Consider the following 12219-nt stretch of genomic DNA (forward strand, 5'->3'; position numbering starts at 1 on the left):
TGAATTGTTCTCCATGCTGGTTCCTTGTGGTCACCTCTTCTTTAATCCAGTGTATTTTTCTCCTGAGTTGAGATAAAGATCTCACAGGGCTGCAGCTGGGAGAAGCCACCATCTTTACTTCTGAAAACTCAGGAAAACGCATGCCCTTCCCTAATTCAGAATTTGAGCCTCTTGTCCCCCACCTTTACCGTAACATCAGACAGTGCTTTGGTTATCACACTGTGTATTCACTGAGAATTCTGTGTCCATATATTTGGATTCAACTGAGAATAGCAATGTGATGTGATGGGATGACCATCACACAGGGAGATGAGATGATTCTAGTCCAGATGGAGCCCCTGATTTGCTAGGTGATCTTAAACTCCCCACTTATTTTCCAAGTGTTAAACTGGTTTATTTCTCTTCCTTGGTTCTTGTCTCATCACAACAAAAATTTGGAACAACAGATTAAAGGGTTAAAACAACAGACAAGTTACAGCTCAGTTTAGCTCAAGCAGACAGATTTCTTACTAGACAACTCCCAAGACATGGGAGCAGGCGGACCCCAAAGGAGTCCTCCTGATCCCTCTTGGCTTCCGCCTGTTTGTATGTCCTGTCTCCTCCTTTCACTTGTGCCCTGTGCAAAACAGAGCTTGTACCCACCACCAATCAAGAAAGAGAATGCAAATGGTCATACGCTTAAGGCCGTTTGACAACTGCAAGTTATATAACAGTAGGGTGTGTTGTATATATCTTCCTATAATTCAGTCTGTTGTAATCAGATGTATATATGTATAGAATACGAACTCTTAATGGGCTCCTACCGGTAGGGTTACTTGAGAAAGCCCCTGTGGTTATTTTGTATCCACCGTGTGCCTAGGGTGCATGTGTAGGAGTTGGAAAAGTCTCTGTGGTTATTTTTGCAGTATATCCTGGAGCTCTCTTGGGTGTTTCTGGGATGGGGATGGATCAGCTTGCATCCTTTCCGGCTAGGTCTCCCCTTGCTCCTCATGCCTAACTTCTACCTAACACAAGGTTTCAGTTTCTCATTTGTAAAGAGAAAGTTCTGGATTCTATAATCAAGGGCTTGGAAGGACCCTTTGCTGCAGTGCTTGCCCCTGAACCAACATCTTGAGCAACAAATATTACAAAGAAAAGGACTGAAAATCGCTGCCTGCTTGTGCAATTGGGCAAATTATGGACAACAACATAGAAAAAGAACAACCTCCCTCCCTTTACCCACTCTTCCTTACCAACTGCCACTTCTAAAGAACTGGGAATAAAAACAGCATGTCCAAGAAAAGCAGGGCACTGCCCATGCCCCGTGCACTCAGCACCACCAGAGGAGTGGGCAGACCACCTAAAGCCGTAATTCTGGCTGGACTCCTGGACTTGCCCCTACCTTCACCCCGTACGGAAACAGGCTTGCCCCCACCGCAGGGAGCAAACAGAGGAATTTTATTTGTTTTCTCTCCCCCTTGCCGCAGCAGCGGTCCCAGTAAGCCTTGCCTAAATTTCTTCTCTATCCTCTTAATTTCTATTGATTGGGGAAGGCCAAGAACCCTGGTCAAAATCAGTTTTCCTCTCCAGGATTCTCAAAATCTAGTATGCTCTCTTACAGTATGGTGATGTGATCCTTTTGTTGTTCAGTCGCTCAGTCATGTCTGACTCTCTGTGACCCCATGGACTGCAGCATGCCAGGCCTCCCTGTCCTTCACAATCTCCCGAAACTTGCTCAAACTCATGTCCGTTGAGTCAGTGATACCATCCAACCATCTCATCCTCTGTCATTCCCTTCTCCTCCTGCCTTCAATCTTTCCCAGCATCAGGGTCTTTTCTAATGAGTTGGCTCTTTGGATTAGGCGGCCAAAGTATTGGAGCTTCAGCTTCAGCATCAGTTCTTCCAATGAATATTCAGGATTGATTTCCTTTAGGATTGACTGGTTTGATCTCCTTGATGTCCAAGGGATTCTCAAGCATCTTCTCCAACACCACAGTTCAAAAGCATCAATTCTTCGGCACTCAGCTTCTTGATGGCCCAACTCTCACACCCATACATGACTACTGGAAAAACCATAGCTTTGACTAGATGGACCTTTGTTGGCAAAGTAATGTCTCTGCTTTTCAATATGCTGTCTAGGTAGTCATAGCTTCTCTTCCAAGGAGCAAGCATCTTTTAATTTCATCACTGCAGTCACCATCTGCAGTGATTTTTGAGTCCAAGAAAATAGTCTGTCACTGTTTCCACTGTTTCCCCATCTATTTGCCATGAAGTGATGGGACCGGATGCCATGATCTTTGTTATTTGAAGATTGAATTTTAAGCCAGCTTTTTCACTCCTCTTTTTCCTTCATTAAGAGGTTCTTTAGTTCCTCTTCACGTTCTGCCATAAGTGTGGTATCATCTGCATATCTGAGGTTATTGATATTTCTCTGGGTGATCTTGATTCTAGCTTGTGCTTCATCCAGTCCAGCATTTAGCATGGTGTGATCTTAGCTTTCAAAGAACCTGAAGTATTGGACTTGACTTTGAAGGTCAGTGCTCTACCCAATGAAGGTGTTATCTCTGTATATCTCTGACTTATTCAGGCTCTGCTTGACTATTTTCTGTAGTTTAATCTTACTCCACAAAGGACATCCCATTCTGTTTGAAACAACAGTCACTGCAAATGTCATTGCATCCTTTGCAAATACTTTCTACCATTCTGTAGGTTATTTTTTCATTTGTTTGTGGTTTTCTTTGTTATGCAGAAAACTTACATTAGGTCCCATTTGTTTATTTTGCTTTTATTTCTTTTGCCTTAGGCTACTGATCCAAGAAAATATTTATTTCTGTGATTTATGTCTGAGGATGTTTGCCTGTGTTCTGTTCTAGGAAATTCATGGTGTCATGCCTTATACTTAGTTTTTTAGACCATTTTGAGTTTATTTTTGTATATGGTGTAATGGCGTGTTGTAATTTCATTAATTTACATGTAGCAGCCCAGTTTCCCCAAAACAACTTACTAAAGAGATTATCTTTTTTTCCATTGTGTTTTCTTGCCTCCTTAACTGATATCACTATGTGGACTCTAAAAAATAATACAAATAGCACTATGTAGAAAATAGAAACAGACTCACAGACAGAAAAAAACAAACTTTTGGTTACCAAGGGGGAAAGTCAGGGAGGAGGGATCAATTAGGAGCATGGGGTTAACAGATCAAAGTACTTTACAAAAAATAGATAAACAAGGACTTACTGTATAGCACAGGAAATAGTATTCAATATTTTACAATAATCTCTCATGGAAAACAATATGAAAATATGTATGTATGTAATAACTGAGTCACTTTGCTGTATACTTGAAACTAATACAATATTGTAAGTCAACTATACGTCAATAAAAATTCTAGTTTAACACTTCTCATGTAACAGGTTCTGTTATGAGAGGTGAAACTGTCTTTTGTTCCTGATGCAGCGTGTTTGTACATTTACACCTCAGTGACTTTGCACATGCCATTCTTCTGCCTGCGTTACCTTCATTCCTTTTTCCATACATTGAATTACTCCCTCTTTAGGGCCCAGTTTACACCCTTCTTTCAGTCAAAACTTTAACTCTGTCCTCTGTGCTTCATAGACGCTTTGTTATATTGTACAGACTTTTTACTATAGTGATTTTTACTCTGTATTCTAAGTGTCTTACATATCCGTGTGTTCTGTTATAGCTGAGACCATAACTGATTTATCCACAGTGCCTGGTACATGATGAGCATGCATGAATGAGTGAGTGCGTGGATGAATATATTTTCTAGCATACAATTCAGGTTCTTATATATAGTAGCTGCTCAAGAAGTATTGAAGAGTAAATGAATTTATAGATGAACAGGTGAATATACATTGATTGATCTTTGAGTTATCATAAAATATTGAACCTAAAAACAAGCATAAAACTCCAGCTTGATACAACCAGCTCAGGGTGTAGAGGATTGTCTACTCACCTTATTCTTCAAACTATCTTCTTTTTGTGTCAGATGCACATTCACATCAACAGGAGAGAAACTAAACTGGGAGCTAAGCAATGTGTTTTCTCTCTGTACCCAATGTGGCATTCCTGCCTTTCCCCATTCTCTTCACCGGAATCTAACTGAAGAAGTCCCCAGCAGTTTCCACTGTCTGCGTGTTACTCTGGCACTTCTCTTTGCTCTCTGAGACATTCTTGCTTTTGTTTTTCATTTTTGTGCTTCCTTCTGTCTTCTGTGCTTGTCAATGCAAAACATTCTTGCCTCTTTGTCTTTAATTATAACTGATTCTGCTTATAGTGCAGTAACTTCATTTTTAAGATTGTAATATTCATCAAACAGCTTTCCTTAACATAAGTATCTGTAAGGTTTAAAAAAAATGATTATTTAGAAATCTGGTTATGTTTAAAAGTGATATAAGCTTCCTTAAAAACAAAAGTTATGATTAAATACAGTCCACAGTATAGATTTATGAACAGTTTGCCCAGAACTTCATAGAATGTTATTTCCATCCAGTTATTAAAATACAGATGTCTTCAATAGCTTCCATATGTTGTCTATCTAAGCAAATGCTTAAGGATACAGGTGGCGGTCACTGATTGGATCAAGATACAGGAGAAGCAGAAGTATAGACTCTAGGTTTAGGTGTGGAAGTAATGGAAAAAGGCCAAGTGAAGTGACACCAGCTACTGCTGCAAGTGCCTTGAATTGTCTGTCCTGTGTCTTTTGGGGGAAAAGCATGAAAAGAAGCCAGGAAGGCTAAGTGAAAACAGGAAACTGTTCAGACTTCTTATATATGTAAATAGAGAGAATGGAAAAAAGCAAAACAGGAAGTACTTCAGAAGCATAAACAAATACTTACTGTATTACTTCACTGAGAAATTGTAGATTCTCCACAATCCAATAATCAGAGTACCTAAATGGAAACAGTGACCACCAGGAAGGAAACCACCATGAGCCAGATTCTAACCATGAAAAGGCCTTCAACCACTTAACATGTGAATTTAAAAAATTACTCAACCTCTGAAAAATAGAAATGGTCAAGAAAAATCCCAATAATATCTAAAAGTAAATGAGAGATCAGTGGAAATCAATATTCCATTCAGTAACTACTTTTAAATATAAAACTCTATGTAGTTCTAGGAGAATGGTCTGTCCATGGTGAATGAGTTAAGTATGTTGGCGAATTTGTACATCCATTTTGTGGAGTTGGTCTTACCCTTCTAAAAATCAAGTTGAAGAAGACCAATTCAGTATAAATTTGAAAACCTGTATAAATTTAAAAACCAGCATAAATTTAAAAACTGAGAGTTCATTGTTATCTTGCATTCCCATAACACTTATTTATTAGAAGTAGAAAGAGTAGAAATATAGCAGTAGACTGGTAGACTAGAAGCCAGATGCTTGTATAGATGATTTCCAGGGTTTGTCATAAGGTTCTAGTAAGATAAGTATGACAAAGCACTTTATAGAATCTAAAAGGCTGTTCAGTAATTTCAAGTGGTATGAACAGCATCAATGATTGCAGTTCATGGGGTCGCAAAGAGTTGGACACAACTGAGCAACTGAACTGAACTGAACTGAACTGAATAGTAAATTTATAGATCTCAAAATTACATGATTGGAAACTACTCCAATAAATGTCACCTTAAATTTTTATTGGACTTCCCTGGTGGCTCACACAGTAAAGCGTCTGCTTGCAATGTGGGAGACCCGGGTTCAATCCCTGGGTTGGGAGGATCCCCTGGAGAAGGAAATGGCAACCCACTCGAGTACTCTTGCCTGAAAAATCCCTTGGACGGAGGATCCTGGTAGACTACAGTCCATGGGGTTGCAAAGAGTCGGACACGACTGAGTGACTTCACTTTCACTTAAATTTTTATACAACTATGATTAACACATTACTAGCTATTTAACTACCTTTTAAAGCCACTTGGTGGTTTGAGCCTATTTAGTCGATGAAGAGACAACTTGCTCGGTATATGGGTGTGTGCACTTGCATCCACACTGGCTTGCTCAGTCGTGTCTGATGGGGAAACTAAGTTTTCAAGAACGCATTTTTCCTAAGGTTAAAGGGAAGCTTATAATTGCTAAACAAGGGTGGACTCTGCATTTACATTTTTAAGTTTTGCTCAGTAAATTTGGGAGGAGATCAGAGATGTTTGAAATTTTAATTTTACCCAGAAGAGTCACCATAAAATGGTGCAGTTGCAAAAGAAATCTATTGAGTTTCCTGAGTTGCTGGGAAGTTTAAGCAATAGAAACTGTAATTCTTAAACCACTTGACTTGTTGCTGATAGAATTGGTCTATTACCATAAATGCAAGATTACAGTAAATACATTTTTCCATTAGGTCACTTCTTTACTCTGTTTGGCCTTGTTTATTAAATTCTTAAGTGACTTTCTTCTGATATTGCCCTTTGTGCTTCCTCTGTTCATGTTAATTGACTCCTCATTCTCTTAGACTGAGGTAAAATTTATGAACTTATGTCCATAGTTTAAAGTGTGTACATAGTTTAAAAATGTGTATGTTAAGGCAAATATATGTAAAGTTTGATTGAACACTCAATGTAAATGTCCTGATTTTAACTCTTAAAATTCACATTTCAACTAAGTAAATATACTGATTTGCAGAAAATAAAGGGTATTTTCCTAAAGCAAACTTCTCTGAGGTACAAAAATTAGAAGTAATGAACATGAACAAATGAAATCAATCTTTGATTTAAAACTCCTTGTTCAGGAAAGTGATGGGCTAAGAATTCTGATGCCATAGTGAAAGAGTTGCTAACTCACTCTTGGTTCTTAGGAGGACTAAATGAACTCATACAGATAATTATTTGGAACAGTGTCTGATACATGATAAGTGCTCAATAAATGTTTGCAGTTTTCTTTGGATTATTACTTAAAAAAAAAAACAAAACACGGGTATTCAGTGAAGAAATGTGTTGTCTGCCTAACAACTGAAGTTATTCTTCTTAATTGGAATTTAGTTTCCCCTTTGTCCCTATCTTATTCTTCTTGCTCTTCCTGCCTCTCTTTGTTTTTGTTGTTTAGTTGCTAAGTCATGTCTGAGTCTTTTGAGACCTCATGGACTATAGCCCTCTAGGCTCCTCTGCCCATGGACTTCTCCAGGCAAGAATTCTGGAGTGGGTTGCTATTTCCTTCTCTAGGGCATCTTCCTAACCCAGGAAGTAAACCTGTGTCTCTTTCATTGGCAGATTGATTCTTTACCACTGAGCCACCTGGGAAGCCCCCTGCCTCTCTACTGGTTTGAGGACCTCAAAATGACTGTCAAAGTCCTTTAGCCAGCATTTTGTATCCCTGTTGAGCAGCCTAAACAAAATAATTTGCTGTGCTTTTGCTGATACTGTTATCTTCCTCTAACAATCCAAATTCTACCCCTCCTTCAGACTCTAACCCCTTGCGCTTTTCCTAGATCCATCTAGAGTACATTGTTTAATTGAATTAATCCAATGTGCATAGTCTCTACCATACATTTACTGCTTTGCATACATGTGCTTTATGTATTTTTATGTTTTCTCTTAAGTGATATTTTAGGTTTCTCAGTGGCTTACGTTTCACTTAGGCAGTATTCCCATCTCCTTTCTTCATAAGGTTGTACACATGGCAGAGTCTCCTAAGCAAATACTCAATGAGTAGAATCACCTTTCCTCATTCAGATGGTTATTTTGATATCATGTGGTTATAACCTTTGATACCAGGGAAAAACTTTCATTTAATAATTCATTCTAAGATCCAAACTATACTCTTTTTATCAGAAAATTTCTCCTGGAAATGATCCTAATTCACTCCTTTTGCAGTTGATGTTATCATCTGGATGAAGTGAAAGGAGAAAATGTGATAATAATCATAGTTAATTTTTTGATTAAAAAAAATAACCCACTCCCACTTTCTCTCTCTGGCTCTCTTTCTTTTCCCCATGGTAAACATTTATTTGAATGAATTTGGGGGTCACATGACCCACCCTCTTCCATGAGTAGAAGTCACCTCCAAAATATGTCCTTGACACAAAGCCCTCCATCCCTTGTTGGCCTTGTTCTGGAAAACAAAGCTCATTAATTTGTGAGGCAGCCTGTTTCATTCTTGTGTGGTCCTTATTAGAAAGACTTTCCTTGTACTGAGATAAAATCTGATTCTAAGTGGGAAAATAGCATGGCATTATGGGGAAAGCATAGGTCTTGGGTCAGAAAATTGGAATTTGGACCCCAACATTTTCACTTTAGGCAAGAGCCAACTTCTCTGGACCTGCTGCCTCACCTACGAAATGGTGGTAGTTGGTAGTGCCTGCATGCCTAACTCTTGGGGTCATTATGAGAGCCACATTTTGTGGTTCACAGAACATGGGACCATTCTTTCCAAAGAACGGAAGTGAAGTGGAAGTGTTAGTTGCTAACTTGTGTCCGACACTTTGTGACTCCACAGACTGTAGCCCACCAGGTTCCTCTGTCCATGGAATACTCCAGACAAGAATACTGGAGTGGGTAGTCATTCTCTTCTTCAGGGGATCTTTCCAACCCAGGGATTGAATTTAGGTCTCCCTTCTGCATTGCCAAGGATTCTTTACCATCTGAGCCACCAGAGAAGCCCCGATAAAAAGTTAGTTGTTCCTGTTTCACCCTCAGGGACTTCATAAAACAACTCTACTCATTTTTAATGAAAACAATGATGTGTTTCACTACATCTTCCTTTCTTTAGACAAAAAACTCTATTTCCTTACACATTTTCAAATATACAAGATGAATGGGTTTTATATATAAAATCCTTCTGGTTTCCTCCTGCTGAATTCTCTCTGTTATATCACATGCTTTCTCGAGGGGTGCCACAGAACTGGATCCCACGCTGCAGAATCATCCTTACTAGCACAGAATGCAGTGTCGTAACAGTCCTTGGCTTGGATATACTGCTTTGATAATGCAACCTTAAATTACTCAAGTATTTTCAGCCATTACATTTCACAGCTAAGATATATTGAGTTTGTGTTTGAGTAAGAGTCAAGTTTTATATTCAGTTCAGTTCCGTTCAGTGGCTGTCGTGTCTGACTCTTTGCGACCGTATGAACTGCAACACGCCAGGCCTCCCTGTCCATCACCAGCTCTCGAAATTCACTCAAACTCACGTCCATCGAGTCGGTGATGCCATCCAGCCATCTCATCCTGGGTCATCCCCATCTCCTCCTACCCCAATCCCTCCCAGCATCATACTCTTTTCCAATGAGTCAACTCTTCACATGAGGTGGCCAAAGTACTGGAGTTTCAGCTTTAGCATCAGTCCTTCCAGAGAACACCCAGGACTGATCTCCTTCAGAATGAACTGGTTGGATCTCCTTGCAGTCCAAGGGACTCTCAAGAGTCTTCTTCAACACCACAGTTCAAAAGCATCAATTCTTCGGCACTCAGCCTTCTTCAGAGTCCAACTCTCACATCCATACATGACCACAGGAAAAACCATAGCCTTGACTAGATGGAACTTTGTAGGCAAAGTAATGTCTCTGCTTTTGAATATGCTATCTAGGTTGGTCATAACTTTCCTTCCAAGGAGTAAACATATTTTAATTTCATGGCTGCAGTCACCATCTGCAGTGATTTTGGAGCCCCCCCAAAATAAAGTCTGACACTGTTTCCACTGTTTCCCCATCTATCTGCCATGAAGTGTTGGGACCAGTTGCCATGATCTTCATTTTCTGAATGTTGAGCTTTAAGCCAACATTTTCTCTCTCCTCTTTCACTTTCATCAAGAGGCTTTTTAGTTCCTCTTCACTTTCTGCCATAAGGGTGGTGTCATCCGCATATCTGAGGTTATTGATATTTCTCCCAGCAATCTTGATTCCAGCTTGTGCTTCTTCCAGCCCAGCATTTCTCATGATATACTCTGCATATAAGTTAAATAAGCAGGGTGACAATATACAGCCTTGACATACTCCTTTTTCTATTTGGAACCAGTCTGTTGTTCCATGTCCAGTTTTAACTGTTGCTTCCTGACCTGCGTATAGGTTTCTCAAGAGGCAGGTCACGTGGTCTGGTATTCCCATCTCTCTCAGAATTTTCCATAGTTTCTTGTGATCCACACAGTCAAAGGCTTTGGCATAGTCAATAAAGCAGAAATAGATGTTTTTCTGGAACTCTCTTGCTTTTCCCATGATCCAGCAGATGTTGGCAATTTGATCTCTGGTTCCTCTGCCGTTTCTAAAACCAGCTTGAACATCTGGAAGTTCACGGTTAACGTATTGCTGAATCTTGGCTTGGAGAATTTTGAGCATTACTTTACTAGTGTGTGAGATGAGTGCAATTGTGCGGTAGTTTGAGCATTGTTTGGCATTGCCTTTCTTTGGGATTGGAATGAAAACTGACCTTTTTCAGTCCTGTGGCCACTGCTGAGTTTCCCAAACTTGCTGGCATATTGAGTGCAGCACTTTCACAGCATCATCTTTCAGGATTTGAAATAGCTCCACTGGAATTACATCACCTCCACTAGCTTTGTTGGTAGTGATGCTTTCTAAGGCCCACTTGACCACACATTCCAGGATGTCTGGCTCTAGGTGAGTGATCAAACCACCGTGATTATCTGGGTCATGAAGATCTTTTTTGTACAGTTCTTCTGTGTATTCTTGCCACCTCTTCTTAGTATCTTCTGCTTCTGTTAAGTCCATAACATTCTGTCCTTTATCGAGCCCATCTTTGCATGAAATGTTCCCTTGGTATCTCTAATTTTCTTGAAGAGATCTCTAGTCTTTCCCATTCTGTTGTTTGCCTCTATTTCTTTGCATTGATCACTGTGGAAGGCTTTCTTATCTCTTCTTGCTCTTCTTTAGAACTCTGCATTCAGATGCTTATATCTTTCCTTTTCTCCTTTGCTTTTCGCTTCTCTTCTTTTCACAGCTATTTGTAAGGCCTCCTCAGACAGCCATTTTGCTTTTTTGCATTTCTTTTCCATGGGGATGGTCTTGATCTCCTGTACAATATCATGAACCTCCCTCCATAGTTCATCAGGCACTCTGTCTATCAGATCTAGTCCCTTAAATCTATTTCTCACTTCCACTGTATAATCATAAGGGATTTGATTTAGGTCCTACCTGAATGGTCTAGTGGTTTTCCCTACTTTCTTCAATTTAAGTCTGAATTTGGTGATAAGGAGTTCATGATCTGAGCCACAGTCAGCTCCTGGTCTTGTTTTTGTTGACTGTATAGAGCTTCTCCATCTTTGGCTGCAAAGAATATCATCAATCTGATTTTGGTGTTGACCATCTGGTGATGTCCATGTGTAGAGTCTTCTCTTGTGTTATTGGAAGAGGGTGTTTGCTATGACCAGTGCATTGTCTTGGCAAAACTCTGTTAGTCTTTGCCCTGCTTCATTCCGTATTTGCCAAATTTGCGTGTTACTCCAGGTGTTTCTTGACTTCCTACTTTTGCATTCCAGTCCCCTGCATTGAAAAGGACGTCTGTTTTGGGGGTGTTAGTTCTAAAAGGTCTTGTAGGTCTTCATAGAACCGTTCAACTTCAGCTTCTTCAGCATTACTGGTTGGGGCATAGACTTGGATTACTGTGATATGAATGGTTTGCCATGGAAACAAACAGAGATCATTCTGTCGTTTTTGAGATTGCATCCAAATACTGCATTTCAGAATCTTTTGTTGACCATGATGGCTACTCCATTTCTTCTAAGGGATTCCTGCCCACAGTAGTAGATATAATGGTCATCTGAGTCAAATTCATCCATTCCAGTCCATTTTAGTTTACTGATTCCTAGAATGTTGATGTTCACTCTTGCCATCTCCTGTTTGACCACTTCCAATTTGCCTTGATTCATGGACCTGACATTCCATGTTCCTATGCAATATTGCTCTTTACAGCATCGGACCTTGCTTCTATAACCAGTGACATCCACAAATGGGTATTGTTTTTGCTTTGTCTCCATCCCTTCATTCATTCTGGAGTTATTTCTCTGTTGATCTCCACTAGCATTTGGGCACCTACCGACCTGAGGATTTCCCCTTTCAGTATCCTATCCTTTTGCCTTTTCATACTGTTCATGGGGTTCTCAAGGCAAGAATACTGAAGTGGTTTGCCATTCTCTTCTCCAATGGACCACATTCTGTCAGACCTCTCTACCATGACCCGCCTGTCTTGGGTGGCCCCATGGGCATGGCTTGGTTTCATTGAGTTAGACAAGGCTATGGTCCTAGTGTGATTAGATTGACTAGTTTTCTGTGAGTATGGTTCCAGTG

The sequence above is a fragment of the Budorcas taxicolor genome, chromosome 15 (assembly GCF_023091745.1).
Source record: "Budorcas taxicolor isolate Tak-1 chromosome 15, Takin1.1, whole genome shotgun sequence".
Taxonomy (NCBI): Eukaryota; Metazoa; Chordata; class Mammalia; order Artiodactyla; family Bovidae; genus Budorcas; species Budorcas taxicolor.